The sequence below is a fragment of the Atheta coriaria genome, unplaced genomic scaffold (genome assembly GCF_025399875.1).
Source record: "Atheta coriaria isolate IRGN ID8LTWV9N9 unplaced genomic scaffold, Caltech_Dcor_3.1 hic_scaffold_8_pilon, whole genome shotgun sequence".
Taxonomy (NCBI): domain Eukaryota; kingdom Metazoa; phylum Arthropoda; class Insecta; order Coleoptera; family Staphylinidae; genus Dalotia; species Dalotia coriaria.
In genome coordinates, this window is record NW_027045450.1 from 2,108,051 (window position 1) to 2,124,958 (window position 16,908).

Here is a 16,908-nt window from a genome sequence, read left to right on the forward strand (position 1 = left end):
TAAACTGTCGCGTTGTTGCTTGTGCAGAATGCGGCCAGTTCCGTGCCGGCCTCTGGTTGATACAGACTTATTTCTCGCGATTCGTATTGTTTGTTCGGTCTTCTGCTTTCTAAATTTGCCTTATATTCGGTCCGCAGTCGACTATTTAATATTATCATTACTATTTGCGCGTTTATTGTCCATAGTCGCTGCATATATGATTGATCACGGGTGATAATTTGTGTTTATAGTCGTGTATGGTATTTTAATAATAATTTATCGCGTGTATAATCTTCGTAAATCTAAATTTTGTGAATTTTGTGTACAAACAAACTGCGAGTGGATTGCGTTGAATGGCGGCCGGTGATAGTTTGTGAACACCAATAATTAATTCGCTTGTGCCAAGTATTTTTTATTAACTGCAGAACACGGACCTGGTAATTATTGTCATTCATATAATTATATCGAGTTTTGATATTGAAGATGCAATTTTCCACCATTGCTAAATTCCGTCCTAAATGCCTCAAAATAGCCGCGAATATTAGCCTTTTTTTCGCATTTTCCATAACATGTTGTGGTAAACGAGTCATATCTCGGGAACCCTTCGTCATATTTTGGTTTTTTATTCAGATTACACAATAGTGGTTTTAGATGATGCACTCTTCGTCCTTCGCGTAATTCCGCTGTAACTGTCTAAAATGGCCGCGATAATTAGCCCTTTTTTTTGCATTTTCCAAAAGTTGCTGTAGAAAACTGGTCATATCTCGGGACCCCTTCGTGATATTTTCATTTTTTCTTCGGATTCTGTTAGCGAAATTCTGTCCTAAGTGTCTTAAAATGGCCGCCAACCTTACCTTTTTTTCATTTTTCAAAACTTTCGATGGAAAACGGGTCGTATCTCGGGAATCCTTCATGATAGTTTACTTTATCCATTTTTATTTCTGCACCTTTGCCTCTAACATTTAGCTTCTAATCAGGACATGTTTTATAGAGTATCAATGTTTATTTCTGCACCTGTACTTATCTGTATACGGATCAGTGGTTGTGTCAGTTATTTATAATTGTAGCATGAATTGTCATTTATTTATCGTTTGTTTATTATAATAAACATAATTTATTTGCATATAATTCGTATTGGAGCATGTGGTCTTATGGTTTCAATAGGCGTATGTGACAATACTCATGGTATTTCTTAGATTTTATATTATATTATAATACATTTACCGTCGTACCTACCGTCGCAAGCGATGTTTTTCGCCGATTGTTTTGAAACTTTTTAATACGATTTTGCACGCGCAATTCTATTATTGCCTACCAGTATTTGTTTGTGTATAAACAAGTTTTCGAGTCGCATTTGTATCATATTTTACACTTCGCAGAGAAGTTTTATTGCATGTTTCGCCTCTGCCTTATTTTATCTCGACTTGTACGCAATGTTGTAACCATCGTTCTCTTCTCGGTTTTAGCAATCGCATTTGAGTTCCAAATCACGAGCTAAATTTGAATGCAAATTTGATTCGCTTCATCTGTCGACTCCCGATTTATATCATCTTCATCTTCACCATTAGTCTGAGTGTTGCAACGCGTAAAATACTGGTAAGGTATGATTAAGTGGTTTGTACTCGTGCTCGTAATATGTACGTCTTGTCATTGTATGCGAACGGGCCGACACAAATACTCTAAAGGGGTGTCAAGAGATGCGGAATTAAATTCTCCGTCTGATTGTATTTGTATCTGGTATGAATTGCTCCTACAACTTGCGAAAATTTGCATTAATTTTTTTTACCCTTTATCGTGAAAGGTTTGAATAATTTCGGGTTTGCACGCGATCTTGGCGGCTCGGTAACTTCGTGAAGAGATGCGGAATTAAATTCTCCGTCGGGTGGTATTTGTTTGTTTCAGAAATTCGACCTGCAACTTGCGAAAATTTGCATTAAAAGCAATTTTTTTACCCTTTATCGTGAAATGTTTGTATTATTTCGGGTTTGCATGCGATCTTGGCGGCCCAGTAAGTTCAGTGTTTGCTCTAGAGATGCGGAATTAAATTCTCCGTCGGGTGGTATTTGTTTGTTGCAGGAATTCGACCTGCAATTGGCTAAAATTTGCATTAAAAGGTAATTTTTACACTTTTTATTGTGAAATGTTTTTATTATTTCGGGTTTGCACGCGATCTTAGCGGCTCAGTAACTACAGCGTGGCGTCTAGAGATGCGGAAGTAAATTCTCTGTCGGGTGGTATTTGTTTGTCGTGTACGGGTAGCGGTAGAAGTGACTCGGTTCAGGGCATCGTACGAGGGTAGCGGTAGAAGTGACTCGTGTTCAGGGCACCGTATAAGGGTAGCGGTAGAAGTGACTCGATTCAGGGCACCGTATAAGGGTAGCGGTAGAAGTGACTCGGTTCAGAGCCTCGTACGAGGGTAGCGGTAGAAGTGACTCGTGTTCAGGGCACCGTATAAGGGTAGCGGTAGAAGTAACTCGGTTTAGCGCATCGTACGAGGATAGCGGTAGAAGTGACTCGTGTTCAGGAATTCGACCTGCAACTTGCGAAAATTTGCATTAAAAGGTAATTTTTTCAACCTTTATCGTGAAATGTTTGTATTATTTCGGGTTTGCACGCGATCTTGGCAGCTCAGTAACTTCAGCGTGGCATCTAGAGTTGCGGAATTAAATTCTCCGCCGGGGTGTTATTATTTGTTGCAGGAATTCGACAAAGACTATTATCACTATCTTAACTACAATTAATCTATTTACACTTGATATGTGTGTTGTCATCATCATCATCATCATTTCGGTGACTTATGGTGACAGTCGTAACAGTCGGTGACTTATGTTTGTTATTTGATAGATTAAATTTGAACATCGTGCGTCCTCTAGATTTGATTTATTGTATTTTTGTGTAAATTTGCTAGTCATTTAGACATGGTGATGCATGCGCACTTTCTTGTACGTGTTTCACACGTACGCTGCTATTTAAAGCGTGACCACTCACTGCCTCATAGACAATTTCGCACTGACACACATGCAAGCCACACTGTTTGAAACACTTTGTTGTTTTGTGAGGTACTATAAAGTGTTCTCAGATGGCGTAACGATGTAGGTTTACCTGGAAATATTCCAGCGAGAGAATTTTGTTTTCTTCAATCGGTGCGATAAAGACGAGCGCACATTCCACAATTTCGACTTGTGTTATTCTTTGATGTAAGTTCGGTAAATCGTGTTATATTTCCTGATCACCGGTGATAATTAGTGCTAATAAACTTGTTTGATCTTTTATCAGCTATTTATCGCCTGTGTAATCTTCGAAATTGTAAATTTTGCGTGTTATCTCGGAACGGTTAGAGATATTTTTATGATCTGTTGATATTTTGTTAGAAGAAGAGTTTCTGTTTATGTTGCACTATCGCTGCCCTCAAAAATCTTACGGGAAGTGCCTCAAAAACGTATTTAAAGTTTGACATTTTATCATTTTTTTTTAAACACGCGGTGGAAAATGGGCTATAACTCGCGAACGGTTATAGATATTTTTATGATCTGTTAATATTTCGTTAGCCCAAGAGTTCCTGTTTATATTGCACTATCGCTGCCCCCAAAAAACTTTTGGGAAGTACCTCAAAAACGCCTTTAAAGTTTGACATTTTTTCAATTTGTTTAAATCACGCGTTGGAAAATGGGCTCTATCTCGCGACCGGTTATAGCTATTTAACACAGAAGTTGTTCTTTATTTTTTGGTAATTATTTTGTATTTATTAACTTCAGGTATCCTTGGCTACGGTTCTGGTTTGTCGCATTTCATGGATCCGAGAACAATTTATTCCACTTCTTTCATTTTGGGAGAAATCGATAGAAAATGAAAAATTTAGATGTTACACCACATAAAAAACGATTCATTTGGCATCGCTCAAAAAATATGAATCAATAACTGAAGATAAACATGTACAATCCTGTTTGGAAAACCTTGCCGAAAACCTGGTAAATATTATCTACATACCATCAGAATTTGAAAAATAATTGAAATATGTACATTTATAAATATGTATTATCTATATAAATATGAATTGCTGTCCGTGAGTTGCACTAATAGTAAACTGTATTGTTTTTTTTTTGTAATTTTATTTGCTTCAGAAAATGGTCTCCAGCTTGCAATTAATTAGCTGTAGTTGGGAGCGCCGTAAATATACTGCCTAGTGTGCGAGTTGTGATATCCAGGTATAGTTTAGATACACGAATATTTGTATGTAAACAATTTTTTGTTGAGCCTATCGCAATAGCCACACCGCGTGACCGCGTGGTCGTTTCAGAGCGCGCATTCAGTTCCATTCCGGTTGCCGAGCGAAACATGCGTGTTCATCGCGACTAGTTTTATCTCTCCTTATTATAAATTGAACGTAAATCGATGTATATTCAATAAAAAATCGACGACATTTATTAGAATTGCGCGTGTTCGGAATTTCCCCAGATATTAAACACGAGTGAACTACTGCCGGTCGTCGGGAATATTTTTCGCATGTGGATTATACTGCACTTGTGTTGGCCTGCATGTGCACGGCGTGCGTGTCCGTCGGCTGTCGGTTATTGCCCAGAATAACTTGGATTTATGTTTAATTCAAATAAGAATACAACGGATGTGCCTGGAGAAGAAGTTTACGCTTACAAGGACCCTGGAGTTCCGAATATTCATCGCAGAAGAGTTGCAAATGTGCACATGTTTTAAGGCAAGTCTTCCGCGGCATTTAATAGTTGTCGATATTTTTCTATATAAAGAATGTTTGTATTTGTAAATGTTCTCAATAAAAAAAATTAATATGAATTAATATCTCATTCATATTTGTTTTTGGTATCCTCCTTGCCGTTTTCAGTATATGAGCGTTTCACACATTCAATATAGATATTATACGCGTGGAGCGAGTGTAACATATCTGAGACTTGTGTTGTTGTTTTTAAAAAGTTGCATAAAGTAGAAACATAAATAAAAGAATCAAATATAAATGATAAAAACACTCGGTGGTCGAGTGGAGACGTGCACCTGCTGGCATGCTAGTAGGCACGGATCGAACCCCAGGTATAGAAGGCATTTTTCTCAAATATAAAAATAACAGGTGAAATATGGGTTGCATATATGAACTGCAACGAAATATAAGAGAAATTGAAATATAAGTGAAGGCAATAAGAGAGAGAAGTAAGTAAGTAGAGAAATAGGAGAAGTAGAAGAAGGGAATAGCCGAGAAGAGAAGTAGCAGGAGAGAATCGGAGAAGTAAGAAGAGAAGAGAGAGAGAGAGTACAGGAAGAAAAGAGAATAGGGTGACGGAATTTTTAAATTTTTTGGCACGTGTCGTTATAAGACAGTCACAGGTCGATCTCCCAGAGCGCCTCCGGCGCTCTGGTCGATCGCCCACTGCTTCGATGCGTCCATTGCTCCCGGCCCATCCTACAGCTACGATGTCTCTGCGCTTCATCCCCGGAATTATCAGGCATATCAACAATTTTTATGGTGGGGGATCATCCCCAGAGAGAGGGAACTCCTTATAAGGACATCCTTTTAAGGACTTGTAAAAATATTTCTAATTTTTAAGTCGCCTCAAGAGAGGGGACTCTTAAAAATATTCTTACAAGTTCTCACCTGTAGCTGAAATGAAAGATGGAGTACACAAATCATACAGGATACCTTAACAATTTTTATAGTGGGGATCATCCCCTGAGAGAGGGAACTCTCTTAGAGACCTGTACCTGAAATGATAGAACGGGTACATTGAAAGCAGAAAACATAATATTTCTTTACATTTCTTTATTAATAAATACAATGTAAAATAATACAAGTCAACTGAATTCATGCCGCCATATTGAAATTGGAATTACGACCTGCTTAGCCGCGCAAACAATCGCGTATCACTAAGTGAAGTTCTAGCAGGATAAAGCAATTAGCAAAGTCAATTTTCATCGTGATTGAAAATGGAAACAAATATACCGGGGGGTTACAGAAAATTAAGTGCAGACAGGAAAACATCTAAACATTCAAATATCGCTAGTTTTCCACGGTTACCCTGGGAAACAAATATACAGGGCGTTACAAAAAGAAAATTCAAAGTGCAAGAAGTTAAATTCTAATAACACTCAAAGCAAAATTTTCAGGGATGTGAAGAAAAACGATTATACAAGGTGTCACAAATAGAAAATTCAACCATCAAAGAGGAAAACATCTAAACACTACAAATATTGCTTGTTTTCACCCGATGCTCCGGGAAACTAATAAACAGGGTGTTACAAAAAAACTTAAAATGCAAAAAAATCTCTAAAACCACAACTGAAGGAAAGTTTTCACGGACACAAAGAAAAGCAAATATACAGGGTGTTCCAAAAGGAAAATTCTAAGTTTAAAACAAAGAACACTCAAAACTCACAAATAAAGACGATTTACTAAAGTACTGTTAGGAAAACAAATATATAAGTGTTACAAAAGGAAAGTTTTAAAAACTACAAATATGATCAACATTCACATCGTGACAAGAGAAATTTATACCGAAACAACTATATTTTAACATAAATTCAAAGATTTTACCCGAAAACGATCGGAAAAGTTAAGTAAAAAAGTTGCAACAAGAATAAAACACTTACATTTTAATATATTGTGTATATATTTATCAGTTGATAGCATCAACTGCATAAAGTAACCGACGGGTGAAGCATCATCATAAATTGATAGAACATCAGGCGGAAAACATCCAAATCAGCAGACGGCAAGCAACGACGCGTGGTTATACGAGTACAGTAGGTAAATACGATAAAAATAACGAAAAACTATTCATGGTATAAGATTTTATTAGATCAACAAGAAACTTTTTAATTTAATGATGATAAGGAGTGAAATTCGATTAAAAACGTTCAGCGAAAAGAGGAACGAGCCGACGGTCGACGGCAAAGTGAGCGTGGTCGACCACATGAATATTGTCATTTTAATAATCCTCAGATATTTTTTAACACAGTGTTTGTAATAATTAAATTATGCATGTTATGTTCGGAAACAGGACTAAGAATTCTGATAAAAATGCTACCATGTGTTTGTAATCTGCAAAATTAATATCCCTCAAATGGAATAATCAATTTAAGTTAAACCGTCTTAACTTTCCGCGTAAAAAAGTGATTAAACACCTACCAGTGCATTGAAAAAGAAATTTTAGATCCAGGCATATATCTTATCAACTGAAAACTCGCGCAGAGATTATCGGACACTTATTTCTCACTTAAGAACACTCTAACCGCCATAACAAACAAACAAACAAAACAAGCACACATGCTCGATACGAATATTTTGCTGATAACGAAAAGAATGCACGACGATTAATTGAATAATTGAAGTCTGAAAACGCGTGGCGGTTAGAGACACGCGTTCGCGGACCACGCGGTGAAACTACTGCCGTGTGCGGTGTGCGAAACCAGGTTGTGCGATAGCGTACGTAGCGTCAGTTGAACAAAAAAAGTTGTTTATACACAAACGTAGTGGTAAACACGTAGTTGAGAAGACGAAAGTAAAAATTCACAATATTGAAATAACACACATACCCGAAATCTACTTTTACTTTCAATATTTCTAGGCATAAGAATAGAATATATTGGTTTTGAGATGCAATAAGGATGAAGATAAACAGGAATTTGTAATTTACCAATACAAATAAATAATTTATTGTTTTCAATTGTCTTCGTATAAGTTTACTGTATACCTTAGTTAATTCAATAATTGATGTTTACAACACCGCGACTAATTTAAATATTCCTTATAAGATAAAGTATTAAAATAGGCAAAATATGTATACCTTCGTAGGGTGCCCTGAACACGAGTCACTTCTACCGCTACCTTCGTACGGTGCCCTGAACACGAGTCACTTCTACCGCTACCTTCGTAAGGTGCGCTAAACACGAGTCACAATTACGCATCTGGGAAAATTATTTAGAGCTAACTCTAACACTGTGTTCGCGTGTTCTACTAAAAAAAAACTACAATTCCAAGCGCAACGAGTACTACGGCGCACACACACAACATTCAATATAACTCGCGTTACGGAATTTCTTCGCAATAATTTTCAATACAGAGAAATACAGAATTCAATTCCGCATCTGGGAAAAGTATTCCGAACTAACTCTAACACCGCGTTCGAGTGTTACACTAAAAAAAACTACAATTCCTAGCGCAATGACTACTACGGCGCACACACACAACATTCAATATAACTCGCGTTACGGAATTTCTTTGGATTAAATTTTAATACAGGGTGATACAGGATTCAATTCCGCATCTGGGAAAATTATTCAGAACTAACTCTGACACCGCGTTCGCGTGTTACACTAAAAAAAACTACAATTCCTAGCGCAACGATTACTACGGCGCACACACACAACTTTCAATATAACTCGCGTTACGGAATTTCTTCGCAATAATTTTTGATACAGAGGAATGCAGAATTAAATTATGCATCAGTGAAAATTATTCCGTACTAACTCTGACACCGCGTTCGCGTGTTACTCTAAAAAAACTATAATTCCGAGAGCAACGAGTACCTACTACGGCGCACACACACAACTTTCAATATAACTCGCGTTACGGAATTTTCTTGCAATAAATTTCAATACAGGGAGATACAGACATGGCCGTCGAGAACCAGCGCGGGCCCCGGGAAAAAGCCGCGGGCTCCGGCAATCGTCAATTTTTGCTATTTTTTTGTGATTGCGATTTAAGAGCGATCAGCCGGGCCCCGGGGAATTTATCCCAGTCTCATCGGCCCTGCAGGTAGGTAGTTCGTTGTTTATAAACAGCAAATGTAAATTGGACCAAAAAATATAATTGAATTATGAACTTACCAGTGTACAGCTTATCGGACTAACAGGCACAACGAGTGCTGTAACCAAACGAAAACATAAATTAAAACAAAAATATTTCATACAATTGAATTATGTTATAATTAACGATCAACCCGAAATAAACAAATAAACCGCACAAAGTTTCGTTAAATAATACTAACACGAGCCTGATGGATCTATCTTAATGATGAGAATCAACATGGGGGCGATATATATTCGATTAATTTAGTAACCGACACCAAACTCAAGGCCGAGTGAAGAATGTTTTGACATCCACTATCACGTGACTTGTAATATACATAACAAACGCGATCAAAAAACTGACATATCCGAACATTAAACAAATTACTATAGTACAATAGCGCAATGTACAAATAAATAGTCGATTGATCTTCAAGTATAACACAAATTTAGTATATTGAAGTCCGAATAAACGATATAAGTCTCTCAAAACGCGACTGGATTAACCAGCGACCGGCACGAAACTGGCTGCAATACACCGATAGTGCATGCCGAAACTGCGTAAACAACAACGGGACAAATGATAAGAAAGCAAGAGGTGCGCAAAGACGGCGCGTCGAAAGCACGCGACCTTGTACGCAAATTTGCAATAGGCACATTACCTGTAATGTAAACTAAACTAGACTTCGTTGCATGCAGCAAGTTGATGCGGCGCTAGGAGACAGCGCGCGGGACGTATGGCAGCGTCTTAATCTACGGACTATTCTCTATAAGATAGAATAGTTAAGACGGAAATCTGAGAGATGAAATGTAAATTCTTAAGAAAAAATTGTCAATCAAGCACCCCCCCCTTGATAATTTTTATAGACGATTTTCGATAATTAATATCTCTTAAACTAGATAGCAACCAACAAATTGCTGATTATGAAAGATTGGAAAATTGTCTATCAGATAAAAATATATAATAATTATATTTCCTACAGTAAAAGGTCGAAAAATGCGACTAAAAGTGCTAAAAAGTGACATTTATCAATTTTTGCCCATTTTATTCAATCGCGAATATCTCGTAAACTAAAAGAGATAAATAAGATCTGATCGCAGCGTCTTAATCTACGGACTATTTTCTATCAGATAGGATAGTTAAAAGGGAAATATGAGAGAGAAAATTTTAAGTCTTAAGAAAAAAATTGCCAAGGGGGGGTGCTTGATACTTTTTTTCGACGATTTTTTATAATTAATATCTCTTAAACTAAACGAGATAGCAACCCACAAATTGTTGATTATGAAACATTGGAAAATTGTCTATCAGATAAAAATATAAAATAATTATATTTCCTACAGTAAAAGGTCGAAAAATGCGACTAAAAGTGCTAAAAAGTGACATTTATCAATTTTTGCCCATTTTATTCAATCGCGAATATCTCGGAAACTAAAAGAGATAAAGAAGATCTGATCGCAGCGTCTTAATCTACGGACTAATTTCTATCAGATAGGATAGTTAAAAGGGAAATATGAGAGACAAAATTTTAAGTCTTAAGAAAAAAATTGCCAAGGGGGGGTGCTTGATACTTTTTTTCGACGATTTTTGATAATTAATATCTCTTAAACTAAAAGCGATAGCTACCAACGAATTGTTGATTACGAAAGATTGAAAAATTCTCTATCAGATAAAAATATAAAATAATTATATTTCCTACAGTAAAAGGTCGAAAAATGCGACTAAAAGTGCTAAAAAGTGACATTTATCAATTTTTGCCCATTTTATTCAATCGCGAATATCTCGTAAACTAAAAGAGATAAATAAGATCTGATCGCAGCGTCTTAATCTACGGACTATTTTCTATCAGATAGGATAGTTAAAAGGGAAATATGAGAGACAAAATTTTTAGTCTTAAGAAAAAAATTGCCAAGGGGGGGTGCTTGATACTTTTTTTCGACGATTTTTAATAATTAATATCTCTTAAACTAAACTAGATAGCAACCCACGAATTGTTGATTATGAAAGATTGGAAAATTGTCTATCAGATAAAAATATAAAATAATTATATTTCCTACAGTAAAAGGTCGAAAAACGCGACTAAAAGTGCTAAAAAGTGACATTTATCAATTTTTGCCCATTTTATTCAATCGCGAATATCTCGTAAACTAAAAGAGATAAATAAGATCTGATCGCAGCGTCTTAATCTACGGACTATTTTCTATCAGATAGGATAGTTAAAAGGGAAATATGAGAGACAAAATTTTAAGTCTTAAGAAAAAAATTGCCAAGGGGGGGTGCTTGATACTTTTTTTCGACGATTTTTAATAATTAATATCTCTTAAACTAAAAGAGATAGCAACCCACGAATTGTTGATTATGAAAGATTGGAAAATTGTCTATCAGATAAAAATATAAAATAATTATATTTCCTACAGTAAAAGGTCGAAAAACGCGACTAAAAGTGCTAAAAAGTGACATTTATCAATTTTTGCCCATTTTATTCAATCGCGAATATCTCGTAAACTAAAAGAGATAAATAAGATCTGATCGCAGCGTCTTAATCTACGGACTATTTTCTATCAGATAGGATAGTTAAAAGGGAAATATGAGAGACAAAATTTTAAGTCTTAAGAAAAAAATTGCCAAGGGGGGGTGCTTGATACTTTTTTTCGACGATTTTTGATAATTAATATCTCTTAAACTAAAAGCGATAGCTACCAACGAATTGTTGATTACGAAAGATTGAAAAATTCTCTATCAGATAAAAATATAAAATAATTATATTTCCTACAGTAAAAGGTCGAAAAATGCGACTAAAAGTGCTAAAAAGTGACATTTATCTATTTTTGCCCATTTTATTCAATCGCGAATATCTCGTAAACTAAAAGAGATAAATAAGATCTGATCGCAGCGTCTTAATCTACGGACTACTTTCTAGCAGGTAGGATAGTTAAAAGTGAAATATGAGAGAGAAAATTTTAAGTCTTAAGAAAAAAATTGCCAAGGGGGGGTGCTTGATACTTTTTTTCGACGATTTTTAATAATTAATATCTCTTAAACTAAACTAGATAGCAACCCACGAATTGTTGATTATGAAAGATTGGAAAATTGTCTATCAGATAAAAACATAAAATAATTATATTTCCTACAGTAAAAGGTCGAAAAATGCAACTAAAAGTGCTAAAAAGTGACATTTATCAATTTTTGCCCATTTTATTCAATCGCGAATATCTCGTAAACTAAAAGAGATAAATAAGATCTGATCGCAGCGTCTTAATCTACGGACTATTTTCTATCAGATAGGATAGTTAAAAGGGAAATATGAGAGACAAAATTTTAAGTCTTAAGAAAAAAATTGCCAAGGGGGGGTGCTTGATACTTTTTTTCGACGATTTTTAATAATTAATATCTCTTAAACTAAACGAGATAGCAACCCACGAATTGTTGATTATGAAAGATTGGAAAATTGTCTATCAGATAAAAATATAAAATAATTATATTTCCTACAGTAAAAGGTCGAAAAATGCGACTAAAAGTGCTAAAAAGTGACATTTATCAATTTTTGCCCATTTTATTCAATCGCGAATATCTCGTAAACTAAAAGAGATAAATAAGATCTGATCGCAGCGTCTTAATCTACGGACTATTTTCTATCAGATAGGATAGTTAAAAGGGAAATATGAGAGAGAAAATTTTAAGTCTTAAGAAAAAAATTGCCAAGGGGGGGTGCTTGATACTTTTTTTCGACGATTTTTGATAATTAATATCTCTTAAACTAAAAGCGATAGCTACCAACGAATTGTTGATTACGAAAGATTGAAAAATTCTCTATCAGATAAAAATATAAAATAATTATATTTCCTACAGTAAAAGGTCGAAAAATGCGACTAAAAGTGCTAAAAAGTGACATTTATCAATTTTTGCCCATTTTATTCAATCGCGAATATCTCGTAAACTAAAAGAGATAAATAAGATCTGATCGCAGCGTCTTAATCTACGGACTATTTTCTATCAGATAGGACAGTTGAAAGGGAAATATGAGAGACAAAATTTTTAGTCTTAAGAAAAAAATTGCCAAGGGGGGGTGCTTGATACTTTTTTTCGACGATTTTTAATAATTAATATCTCTTAAACTAAACGAGATAGCAACCCACAAATTGTTGATTATGAAACATTGGAAAATTGTCTATCAGATAAAAATATAAAATAATTATATTTCCTACAGTAAAAGGTCGAAAAATGCGACTAAAAGTGCTAAAAAGTGACATTTATCAATTTTTGCCCATTTTATTCAATCGCGAATATCTCGTAAACTAAAAGAGATAAATAAGATCTGATCGCAGCGTCTTAATCTACGGACTATTTTCTATCAGGTAGGATAGTTAAAAGTGAAATATGAGAGAGAAAATTTTAAGTCTTAAGAAAAAAATTGCCAAGGGGGGGTGCTTGATACTTTTTTTCGACGATTTTTAATAATTAATATCTCTTAAACTAAACGAGATAGCAACCCACAAATTGTTGATTATGAAACATTGGAAAATTGTCTATCAGATAAAAATATAAAATAATTATATTTCCTACAGTAAAAGGTCGAAAAATGCGACTAAAAGTGCTAAAAAGTGACATTTATCAATTTTTGCCCATTTTATTCAATCGCGAATATCTCGTAAACTAAAAGAGATAAATAAGATCTGATCGCAGCGTCTTAATCTACGGACTATTTTCTATCAGATAGGATAGTTAAAAGGGAAATATGAGAGACAAAATTTTAAGTCTTAAGAAAAAAATTGCCAAGGGGGGGTGCTTGATACTTTTTTTCGACGATTTTTAATAATTAATATCTCTTAAACTAAACTAGATAGCAACCCACGAATTGTTGATTATGAAAGATTGGAAAATTGTCTATCAGATAAAAATATAAAATAATTATATTTCCTACAGTAAAAGGTCGAAAAATGCGACTAAAAGTGCTAAAAAGTGACATTTATCAATTTTTGCCCATTTTATTCAATCGCGAATATCTCGTAAACTAAAAGAGATAAATAAGATCTGATCGCAGCGTCTTAATCTACGGACTATTTTCTATCAGATAGGATAGTTAAAAGGAAATATGAGAGACAAAATTTTAAGTCTTAAGAAAAAAATTGCCAAGGGGGGGTGCTTGATACTTTTTTTCGACGATTTTTGATAATTAATATCTCTTAAACTAAACGAGATAGCAACCCACGAATTGTTGATTATGAAAGATTGGAAAATTGTCTATCAGATAAAAATATATAATAATTATATTTCCTACAGTAAAAGGTCGAAAAATGCGACTAAAAGTGCTAAAAAGTGACATTTATCAATTTTTGCCCATTTTATTCAATCGCGAATATCTCGTAAACTAAAAGAGATAAATAAGATCTGATCGCAGCGCCTTAATCTGCAGACTATTTTCTATCAGCTAGGATAGTTAAAAGGGAAATATGAGAGAGAAAATTTTAAGTCTTAAGAAAAAAATTGCCAAGGGGTGCTTGATACTTTTTTTCGACGATTTTTGATAATTAATATCTCTTAAACTAAAAGCGATAGCTACCAACGAATTGTTGATTACGAAAGATTGAAAAATTCTCTATCAGATAAAAATATAAAATAATTATATTTCCTACAGTAAAAGGTCGAAAAATGCGACTAAAAGTGCTAAAAAGTGGCATTTATCAATTTTTGCCTATTTTATTCAATCGCGAATATCTCGTAAACTAAAAGAGATAAATAAGATCTGATCGCAGCGTCTTAATCTACGGACTATTTTCTATCAGATAGGATAGTTAAAAGGGAAATATGAGAGAGAAAATTTTAAGTCTTAAGAAAAAAATTGCCAAGGGGTGCTTGATACTTTTTTTCGACGATTTTTGATAATTAATATCTCTTAAACTAAAAGCGATAGCTACCAACGAATTGTTGATTACGAAAGATTGAAAAATTCTCTATCAGATAAAAATATAAAATAATTATATTTCCTACAGTAAAAGGTCGAAAAATGCGACTAAAAGTGCTAAAAAGTGGCATTTATCAATTTTTGCCTATTTTATTCAATCGCGAATATCTCGTAAACTAAAAGAGATAAATAAGATCTGATCGCAGCGTCTTAATCTACGGACTATTTTCTATCAGATAGGATAGTTAAAAGGGAAATATGAGAGACAAAATTTTAAGTCTTAAGAAAAAAATTGCCAAGGGGGGGTGCTTGATACTTTTTTTCGACGATTTTTGATAATTAATATCTCTTAAACTAAAAGCGATAGCTACCAACGAATTGTTGATTACGAAAGATTGAAAAATTCTCTATCAGATAAAAATATAAAATAATTATATTTCCTACAGTAAAAGGTCGAAAAATGCGACTAAAAGTGCTAAAAAGTGACATTTTTCAATTTTTGCCCATTTTATTCAATCGCGAATATCTCGTAAACTAAAAGAGATAAATAGGATCTGATCGCAGCGTCTTAATCTAAGGACTATTCTCTATCAGATAGGATGGTTAAAACGGAAATCTGAGAGATGAAATTTTAATTCTTAAGAAAAAATTGCCCAGGGGGGGTGCTTGATATTTTTTTCGACGATTTTTTGATAATTAATATCTCTTAAACTAAAAGCGACAGCTACCAACGAATTGTTGATTATGAAAGATTAAAAACTTCTCTATCAGATAAAAATATGAAATAATTATATTTCCTACAGTGAAAAGTCGCAGATGGCAACGCGACACAAAAATTGTTGTTTACACACGTTGATCAATCGGCAATTTTTGGTTAATGCTAGTCTCATCTATGAATTATACTGTAAATAAAAAGAAACAAAATTTCAAAATAATCCTAAAAATGAAAATGAAAAACCTCTCAGTGAGATGAAACAAGAATTGTCCTTAGCAAATTTTTATTAATGAATTATTCTCGACCTCTCTTATTTTCCCAATTTGAATACCTTATCTTATAGGAAATTTTCCAAAGATTTAGAATCTTCAATCCGAAATAATTGGAATTAAAAAAAACGAGACAAAATTGGGATAAAAATGGTTAAGGCGGAATTCCGAAGAATTGCATCTTCAAGTACAACTCTTGCGCTATTATAAGTGAAGGAAAAACTAAACAGTTAATTTCGATATGTATCAGCCGAGTACGCGACTATCTTATATATTTGCAACACGCAATGGAACGCGATAAACCAAAACAACGTAAATACAAACTAATGGAGGACGCAGAAATTAAAATGAAAAATATAATTGAATTATAAACTTACCAATGCACAACTCATGGACTCCGGTAGACACGGCAAATACTGTAAATAAACAAAGAAAACATAAGTTAAAACAACAACATTTAATACAATTTAGTAATATTATAATCACACCGCGGCGAAACACAAACAATCTGTCCTGTTTAGTTAAACATTACTTACACCAGCACGATGGGTCATCCTAATGATGAATTAATCTATATGGGGGCGATTCACCTAGCAACCCGAGACCATGCGAGTTGCAATATACACTTTCGCGCGATCAAAACCGGTCGGACAATAAACGCGCAAGTTAAAATTAAATAGTCAATTGATGATCGAATATAATGCAAATTTGGAACATAGAAGACCGAACAAACAATACGTGTCCCGTAAAATACGTCCGGACCAACCAGAGACCGGCACAAAACTGGCTGCAAACTGTGCAAGCAACGATGCGGCAGTTTGTGATAAGAAAGCAATAGATGCGCATAGCCGGCGCGTCGATGGAATGTGACCTTGTGCGCGAATTGCAATAGGCACGAGACCCGCGATCTACACTAAACTAGACTGTACACAATAAGACTCTGTAACAGCTGCATGAACCGCGCAGATAAAAGCAATAGATGCGCATAGCCGGCGCGTTGATGGCAAGCGACCTTGTGTGCGTATTGTGCACGAAATTCGCCGAAATTTGCCGATAAATAAAGAAATAAACAATACAATTCAATTTTTTGATAATACAATTATAAAAAAAACAAGCGAACAGAATAGTTGCAGATGTCTCATCTCTGGTTAAAACCTCGTCAAAATAACCAGTGTATCGCAAATCAACAGCAAAGATTGTTGGCCGCGAATAATTAAAATGGTTAAAAATTTTATTT

The 16,908-nt window shown here is 34.6% G+C and overlaps 2 long non-coding RNA genes across 2 annotated transcripts; one reads left to right on the plus strand and one right to left on the minus strand.

Moving 5' to 3' along the window:
* Positions 1-2,481: 2,481 nt before the first annotated feature.
* LOC135797346 (uncharacterized) lies at positions 2,482-4,785 on the plus strand. Its single transcript, XR_010549515.1, has 3 exons — positions 2,482-3,176; positions 3,735-3,947; positions 4,101-4,785. It is a non-coding gene; the product is annotated as an uncharacterized lncRNA (long non-coding RNA).
* Positions 4,786-5,746: 961 nt separating this feature from the next.
* LOC135797525 (uncharacterized) lies at positions 5,747-16,598 on the minus strand. The gene is made up of 3 exons (XR_010549569.1): positions 16,208-16,598; positions 16,049-16,087; positions 5,747-8,864 (listed from the first exon to the last, which is right to left on the minus strand). It is a non-coding gene; the product is annotated as an uncharacterized lncRNA (long non-coding RNA).
* Positions 16,599-16,908: the final 310 nt, after the last annotated feature.